At 39.6% G+C, this 8,942-nt stretch overlaps 1 long non-coding RNA gene across 2 annotated transcripts; it reads left to right on the forward strand.

Annotated features, from left to right (window-relative positions):
• Positions 1-1,173: 1,173 nt before the first annotated feature.
• On the forward strand, positions 1,174-4,605 carry LOC134548563 (uncharacterized). Of its 2 annotated transcripts, XR_010079807.1 has the most exons (4): positions 1,174-1,252; positions 3,274-3,297; positions 3,397-3,485; positions 4,061-4,605. It is a non-coding gene; the product is annotated as an uncharacterized LOC134548563 (long non-coding RNA). The 2 variants fall into 2 exon arrangements; XR_010079806.1 differs by having other exon boundaries at positions 3,397-4,605.
• The last annotated feature ends 4,337 nt before the right edge of the window (positions 4,606-8,942 follow it).

The raw sequence follows: 8,942 nt of genomic DNA on the forward strand, positions 1-8,942 counted from the left end.
CATCATCATCCATATCTCGACCGTTCATCAGCCATAAGGATCTATAGAAACTGGACATTAACATACGAACTGAGAAAAGAACTCTTTCCAGCCTGGTCGGAGACACCCTTGGATTTGAATAGCTAGCCAGGAAACAAAGGGAAATATGGGGAAATATTACCTAGGGCAGAATAAAGTGTATAAAAACCAAGCCCCGATCTGGGCAAATTTGTGAACCATAGGGGAGACAGCAGACTGCCAGGTTCTGTATCTCATGGTTCACCCTTGACATTTTCCCGGGAAAAACTGTCAAGTATCTCCGCTGTTGGTGGGTTTATCGAAATTCTGTAATTCGATCTTTATTAATAAACCAAATTATTATTTTAATTGGAATATCGTATTGGCATTTATAACAGGAGGGGAAAGGAGTCGAAATCCCGGGATTTTCCCCTGAGGCACTGGAGCAGATGGTGAAAGTTCTTTTGTTTGGTGAGGTAGGATGTTAATAAGGTCCCAGCGCAATGGCCGCTCTTATGAGTAGAGCTCCACTCACAGTAGAAGGCAGCAGCAGAGAGAACCCCGCAGTGGTGGTGAATTCTTCCCAGAGCGACTTTGCAGTGCACTCCTTTCCCTCTGAATGCCGAGAAAGCAAGAGAGCTAACAGCTGCTCCAGCCCCTTCTTCTCCCAGCCCAATTCTCCAAGTATCTCTGCCTTTCCAGGAGAAAATCTCAGATAAGAGAGTAGCCAGCCACTCCCTTCCCAGGGCTACGTCTTTTGTCTCTCTTAAGTGTGGATCTAGCAACCTATGGGAAAAAAATCCATTAGGGAAAAGAAACAAAATGAAATATCCTAAACCCCAACAATCATTTATGACTTATTTCTATTCCACTACTTGTAACACTTCTGCTTTATTGAGCTGCAGTGCAAACATTAGAAAACATAACAAAACCAGCTAGGCATTTTTTTCCCCTTTCTTTCTCTCAGGGAATTTTCTCCCATTTTTTGCCTAAGAGATAGTAACAACGATACTTGAGAAAAGAAAGATGTAGCCAAGGAGGAGGGGGAAGGGTGCAGCTGGCTGCACTCTTAGCTGGAGCGGCTTCCTCTTGGGAAAGACAGATATTGCCAGATTTTTGGCTGGGGTGTGAGGGGCTGGGCTCAGCTCCTCTTGCTCTCTTGCTCCTGGGACAGGAGGAGGACAGAGTTCTGCTGTCACTGTGGGGAGAATTCGCTGCCACCACGGAATTCAGCCCTTTTACTGCTTCTCCTACTGTGAGTGAAGCTTTGCTAGTAAGAGCAGACTTTGGACTGGGACCTTGTTGTTATAAATAACTATGTAGTTGTTGGCTTTCACTATTATATATTGGCTTTTGCAAATTATTTTGATATAGTAGTTTGTAATCTCTTTCTAACTGCTTTTGATACAGTATAATTTGTCGGCCTTTTATGGTTAATACTCTTATCCCCGTGTGGATTGTATATTTTAGTGTGATAAATATATATTACAGTTTAGGTTTTTGCAAAATATTAAAATAGGAACTATGTGCTGTGTATTATAACATTAACTTTTGCAGAAGTAATTGTAGTTGTGAAATAATAACTAATGCCTTTATTTTTGTAACTAACTGACAACAGAGAAATAGCTAATATTGATTGAAAGTACTTGTAAAAATGGCTAAAACATCTGTATGATAAGATAACATTGAAAAGAACCAGGCAAATAACACCAAAAGAGCAAGGAAGAATCTACCACTGATCCTTCAGCTATAAATAACTGTCAAACAACAGACCAGGGGGCCTTGTGAGGTAATAAAAAACAAGATCCTCAAAATCACATCTGCACTGTGGCATGTAGTCTAAGAAGATGAGGTCAGGAGTTGAACTAAGCTCAGGAATTCTCAGAACATGTCAGCTCAAAAGAATACTTGAATATGTACAATCTTAATGAATATGCATTTGACCAATGCAATGAAAAAGTACATAAGAAGAGTTGTTATAATTAACCATGTGTGTGCATCTCACTATGGCTATGCACCCAGTGCTATTACTATTACTTTATCCCTTACTAAACATCTAAAACTTTTAAAGAGTGAGCCTCATTTCTCACATTATCAACGCCTGACCTCACAGGAAAGGACCCTTTCCTCGGCTACCTCAGGGGAAGACCCAGGACCCCTCCCCACTCTAAGGGAGTGTCTCCTGGCTGCTTTGGGAGCCCAGCTCCTGCTGCCCAGTCCTGCTCCTGTTTTCTGCCACTGCTTCAGGGTTTTTTGCTACACTTTAGTCCCACACCCCACGTCTGTGTCCAGACATGTGGTTTGTTTTTTTTTCCTGGTTGTTGTTGCTGTTTGTTTGCCTTGTTTTATATATATATATATATATATATATATATTCTAGTAAAGAACTGTTATTCCTTTATCTTTCCCTGTCATAAGCCCTGTATAAAAAGTCATAATAATTTGGAGAGAAGGGAGTCACATTTCCCATTCCAAGGGAGGTTCACACCTTCCTTGGCAGACATCTGTCTGTCAAACCAGGACAGGCAATTCTATGAAAATTTTATTGATTCCATCATACTGAAAAGTCATTTTTGACCTGTTCTGCTTGTCATGCAAAACAAGCTTGCTTTGGTTATTTTTATCTTCAGGATATGGTTTCTCTGAAATCCAAATGAGAGAAGTAAGGTTTCCTTAAAAGGTAAAATAACAAAGATTTGGTAAAATACCAAAACTTTGGTAAGTTTTAATAATCACTAAGGAGTCCACTTAGCCTAGAAAAAAGAACATGAGAGCTTTTCTTCATATGGGGTAACGTAATTCTTGTTAGGCACTTGGAGATATCTATTCCCAAGTGTGACAGTTTTAAGAAATGTGGTCACTATCATAGTCCTTTAGACACTAAAATATCACCTTCTAGAGGCCTTTGTGCTAAGTCCATGATACTTTGCTGTTGCTAAGAAGTGACTTAGGTACAAAAGTACTTGATTTCTTAAAAGAACTCAAAATGCTATAGTGACACCCTTAGGAAGTTGCAGCAACACATGCAAAAAGAGCAAAACCCATGTGGGATCCAGGCTTGATGAATAGAGCATAAACACAGAATGTAAGAAACTACACCTTGGTTTCTCTGCTTGCCTAGGAGGAATTAAAATTCAGATGACTTCCTAGAAGTGGAGTCATAGCAACAATCTTCTACCCTTTTTATTGGTGTACCTCAGTACAGGAAATTAAGATTTCTTGGGCCACAAGGAGAAGAAATTATTACTTGTAGTTTTTGCCATGTCTTTCTTCCAGGGCATCCTTGAGTGCTGTGCTTTGGTGAGTCTGATCTACAGAGCTTCAGATGGGATGTGTGGGATGTGTCCCTGTGCAAAACAGCCTGTTTATCAAGGGTGAATGTGCTCTCCTGGCTCATAGGAATCTTCAAAGAACAGCTGAATGTTCTCCTCCTCAAATACTCTGCCTATTATGTACCTGGATGACCACTGCAAATACAAAATAAACTGGTAAGTAGAAAATGTATCTTCTGTCACCTGAGTCTGTTGGTATGCATGATGTGTGCATATTTGGGAACGAGAAGCTGTGGAGTACCTGACTTTTGGATCCCAGTAGGGATAAACTTGTGCTAAGCTGCTCAAGTGAAGTATAACAGAGGCACTTCTAAACATGCATGGAAAATATACTTCTGGGTCTATGGGGAAGCATTAATGTGCACTCAGTTAAGCTGGTTCTATGGCAAGTGGTAACTGAATAGCGAGCAAATATTTAATCTTTTCTGCCTTGCTAAGCTAGAGGTAATTATGTGGCCAGGACATACTCCTTTTTTTTTTTTTCCCTTCTCTCTATATTTCCACCTATGTCCCTGGAGATCATTCTTGGAGACTTTTTCTAACTTGTGTCTAATATCTTATTTCTTTGATAGTTCTGGGTTTTATTCCTTCTAGACTGTGAAAAATATGGGATGTTAATTCATGTTCTTATAGGTTATGACATATTAAAACTATGAAAATCACTGTATATATGTGTTATATGAGAATATAAGTTTCAGTCTGCCTTGAAAATTTGTTAAAACAAAAAGCAGGCAACACCCTGGAATTTAACATTCAGAAAGGAGACAAAGGACTTATGGGAAACCTGGCCATCTCCTCAGCATCGGGAGAAGACACATTAAGATAAGCTATCAGTCCTCTCCTCCCTGGATGGCAGAGTCATCATCATCAGCCAACACCCTCATCCGGAACACCACTATTAGAGGACCATCATCACCCACATCTCTGGAGATGAACTTTTACCATTCATCAAACTGGGCATCAATACACTCACGAGAAACCAGAAATTGACACCCCACCGGAGAGAAGGAACTCTTTTCATCTGAGCTGGAGACAACTATGAATTTGAATAACTAGCTTGGACACAAAGGGACTATGAGGAAATTTTTGCCAGAGGCGGAATAAAGTGTATAGAAACTAAGCCCCAAACAAGGCCAATTCGTGAACCTAGGGGGAACGGCAGTCGACCAGGTACTGCGTCCCGGTTCACCCTTGACATTTTCCCGGGTAAAAATAGTCAAGTATCTCCGCTGTGGGTGGTTTTGCCAAAATTCTGTAATTCGATCTTTTTTTTCTATTAATAAACCAAAATTAGAATTTTAAATTGGAATATTGTATTGGCATTTATAACATAGACTGTTTCCCTTTTCCTTGTACCCTCTCTTGTACAATCGAATAGTTCAAAGGGACCTATTGTAACCTATCATCATATAGTCAGTTATGACTGTTTCTTCAGTTTTGGTTGGAGTGCCTCAACTTTTAAAATAAATAGTAAGAGTTAATTATTCAGGCAAAAAGAAATTGACCTCAGTTATAAGTGGTTTTGGCATATGAAGACAAAAATCTCAGGACAAGCCATATTACATGTCTTTCTTCTGCCTTGTTTTAAAATTGCATGGTGGGCTAATTACACTTTTCTTTCTGTCTCTCATGGTTTAACTTGATCTCTTTATTGATGGTGTCTGTAGCAATATCATATTTTCAGATTTTTTTTTCAATTTGTGTTCATGTTCTGCTATTATTATTAGAATTATTACCAGTAGCAGTAATTCTTAGCAGTAGAACCACTTCTATCAAGTATCCTTCAGAGAATGTTACATTTTTCTTTGGCAAGGCAGGCTGTCTGAATCCAGTCATAGTAAACCCACACTTTAGGAAATAATGTGTTTTTATGATACATAAGGAAACAAGCTTGTCTTGAATTTATGAATTTGTTCTTCTATCCATTATGATATTCAGTAGTGAATCACAATATTCTCTACTTTCTACCCATAATATACAGCAGATTCTTCTACCTCTGACACTAATTTCTTTTTGCTAAGTTCTGTATAAATTTTCTTGAGAAGCCTTGGAGAAGGATGACTCAAAAAGCCAATAAAGGGGAGATAAATTCTATGTGTACAGCAAGCATTCTCATTATCTTCCAAGAATATCTCAAAATAATAAAAAATTACTTGAGAACTATGAAATGTGACAAAACAAGTATCTCCAGAAATGAACATTTGTCCTCAGTCTTTTTGAGGTGTTGATTGCCTGCTGCAATATGCCTACAAAGAAATATAAACTCTTTTAATTAGCTTCCTGTATTTCCTGTTAGAAGTAAAAACTTCCTTTCTCTAAAAGGTGGTATTTTGCACCTTTTTGAAAAGTGTCTGTCATTGGCTTGCTAGATGCATTCCTTATTTAGACAGTATGTTTTTAAGTAGCAAATGTGTTGTGAGTCAATAAACTTTCTCTTCTCTGTAGTCAGCTTCCTTGCCCTCTTCTCCCCTACCTTTAGAACACATGGAAAATGGCTTTTACTTTGGTAAGTAACCCACTATATAAATGTTTATTTGTTGTTAGTTATACAAGAAAATATGACACACCTTTTTTTTGTTTGTTTGTTTGTTTGATCTTAAATTAAACCTGTTGCATCGCATGGCAACCGTGACCATTGTGTCCAGGAGATAAAGTCGCTGGCAGGGAAAACAGACGAGACAAGTCTCTCTTTGGTTAAGCATGAGGATCCATTTTATTTCTTCCCAGACCGGGGAGGAGGAGGAAAGCAGTGGGGGAAAAGCTGAAGGGAGAGAAAAATGGAAGGGGGTACAGGGGCCAAGTCATGGGGTTTTATAAGGTGTTGAAGGGGCAGAGTTTTAGGGTTTGGGTCAAAGGAGGGGTTAAGACAAGGAGAGTAAGATCAGATTTCAGCCTCTTAGAAAAGGGAGTATTCCACATAAACCCATTTTCTTCCTATGTCTGCTTCTAACTTTCTGCTAGACTGGCTTAATACATTGATCTATACAGTGGGATGAACTAAGAAACATTTAGATCTGAAATCTTGTATTCTGCTGAATGTAACAAACATCCTTAAAAGAGTACCAAATATTCAGAATATGTCAATTTTAAGCACATGTGCACTGAATAATCCTGCCAGGGACTCAAAAATGGCAGAATGCAGATATGAGTCTTAGGAAAAGTTATCTTTCAGTGTACAGTATTGTCATTAATGTGACATCCCGGTATAGTAATAATGTTCAATGCATTATGTTTCTGGCTTTTTCTGTGATATTGTATAACACACTCAACCATTTTCATTATTATTATCTTATATTTTCTGGAAGTGTGTTCACTATAATTTTGAGAAGCTATTATTGTACACTGCAATGTGATTCCTATAGCCTGGGAACTTCAGACATTCAGTGGTGAGCCAGAACTGTGCCAGTGAGTGTTGTGGTAGGAGGATAGAACTTTGGCAGAAAATAACCCCCCTTGCTTTCCAGATGGTCCTCAGATTTCAGAGGGGCTTGCTGCAGTTGGGCTGAATTTCCAATACCAAACTTGGCACTATAAATCTGTTGCATTTAATAAGATCCCAGAAGAACCAATCATGTGGGTTACACTCTGCCTGGTCTCATTAATGATCACAGATTTACTAATAGTGTGGTTTATTACAAGCAACAGATTACAGATTCTTATTAGTGCAGTGATAAATTGATCTAGATAATGTGATAAATACCCTAGATCTGCAAAGTATCAGTGTCCAGCTTCCTGTAGAAGAGTCCCCCAAAAGGGCACAAATCTTACCAAAGAGGTCTCCCTGTTTTGGGTAGCAGAGAGGAGCAAATATGTCAACTTATCACCAAGGGGACTGTATTTCCCTCCTCTACCATGGAGGATTTCAAATGTCAGTTTATACTTTTGGGAGAAGTGAAGGTGAGACTGTAGCCAAATGTCCTGTTACTGATGTCATAAGCAGGGGAGTAGAACATGATATGTAAATGACAACTACAAAGAGAGAGGTTACAAAGCCTGTGTCTTGTGCAGGGGCAGAATAGAACTGTGACATGTTGGTATCACTCCCTCTTCCAAGTGGCCGATTGCAGTGTGTGACGGTTTCAGTTTGAATCTGGGCAGAAACATCAATTCATGTAGTGGTTTCAAGTTTGCCAATTGCTGTTTCCCAAAATTAGTGTAGTGGTTTGAGGGTCTACTAGAATTATTTACTCTTTTTCTGCTCTGAGATAGGATTACGGGAAAAGCAAAGCAGGCTCAAAACTTAAAAGGGTATAAAGACAGGTTTATTAACAAAACTACAAGAAAGAAAAAAAAAATCAGAATAAAACCTTCAAAACACCTCCCCCACAAGTTTCCTTTCCCCTCTCACGGACAATGAATAGAGACAAACTTGGAATCTTTGGTCAGTTTACCATCCATAAAAAAGTCTTTCATCAGTTCTTTTAGGGAGAGAAGTCTCTTGATATGTTATGGTAACTTCTCCACAACAAAGAACAGTTCTCATGTGGCTTTTTATTTCTCACAAAAGCAGCTGCCTGGGAATCTTCATTTGTGACATCCCTCCCATATTACATAGCCTTCCCAGAGCTGCATATGGGCCATGTATACTCATGGGGTACCATTTTAAAGATGAACAGTTCAAAAGCAAAGGTTCTCTTCATCTCTAAGAACAGAGATCTTTTTGTGGAGGCAGATCTTCATCTCATCTCTCTCTCTCTGTGTTCAAGCTTCTCCTAAGATCACAGCTACTTTAATATTTGCTTAGTCCACCACAAATACCTTTGCTCAGATCTACAATTTGAATACTCTCATCATCTCCCCAGTACATATTTCCACAACTTAAGGAGATACTCTAGTATATTACAGTCCATTACCACGGCTCACAAAAGAATTTCAGCCTAAAACCAAAGCATCTTCTCATTCTCTTCCATCTAGGCCTCAACTCTTCCTTCACTGACTTTGATGTCTTCATATTGTCTCTCTATGTGTCTTCACTCTGTCTTTCATATTGTCTCTCTATGTGTCTTCACTCTGTCTTTTCTCTCAGTCAGAGAGGATTGAATGTTTTGCAAGTTTCATCTGTCAAGGCAAGAGTTAACATTCTCCCAAGGTCTCCAGAGGGCATAATGGTTCTTGGTAGCAGTGGCTGGAAAGCGCTGTGGGGGGAGTGGCTAGGATCTCACAGCAAGGTGGCTGGGGCTTTGTTGCCATGAGGTTTTTTCCTGTGTGTCGAGCGTTCATGTTGAAGGAGAGACGTGCAGTTTCTCCCGCTGGTTAAGGTAAACACTGGTCAAGCTAACTGTCAATCACCTTTCTCCTCCCAACTAGAAATATGTAAACAATGAAAGACAGTTAGCAAAACATGACCAGTGTTTACATTAACCAGCGGGAGAAACTGCACGTCTCTCCTTCAACATGAACGCTCGACACACAGGAAAAAACCTCATGGCAACAGGGCTTCCCCCCTTCTTCTACCCAAAAACCACTGGGGGTGGAGGCACTCCATGGAGGGGTGGCTTAGTGGCAGAATGTGAACAGCCACAGCTGCTCCCTCCTCCCCCTGCTTGCCTGTTACCTCTTTCTAGACCAGAAGAAAAAGAGAACTTCTTGGGATTTTCCCTAATTTTTAACCTG

The sequence above is a fragment of the Prinia subflava genome, chromosome 3, assembly GCF_021018805.1.
Source record: "Prinia subflava isolate CZ2003 ecotype Zambia chromosome 3, Cam_Psub_1.2, whole genome shotgun sequence".
NCBI lineage: Eukaryota > Metazoa > Chordata > Aves > Passeriformes > Cisticolidae > Prinia > Prinia subflava.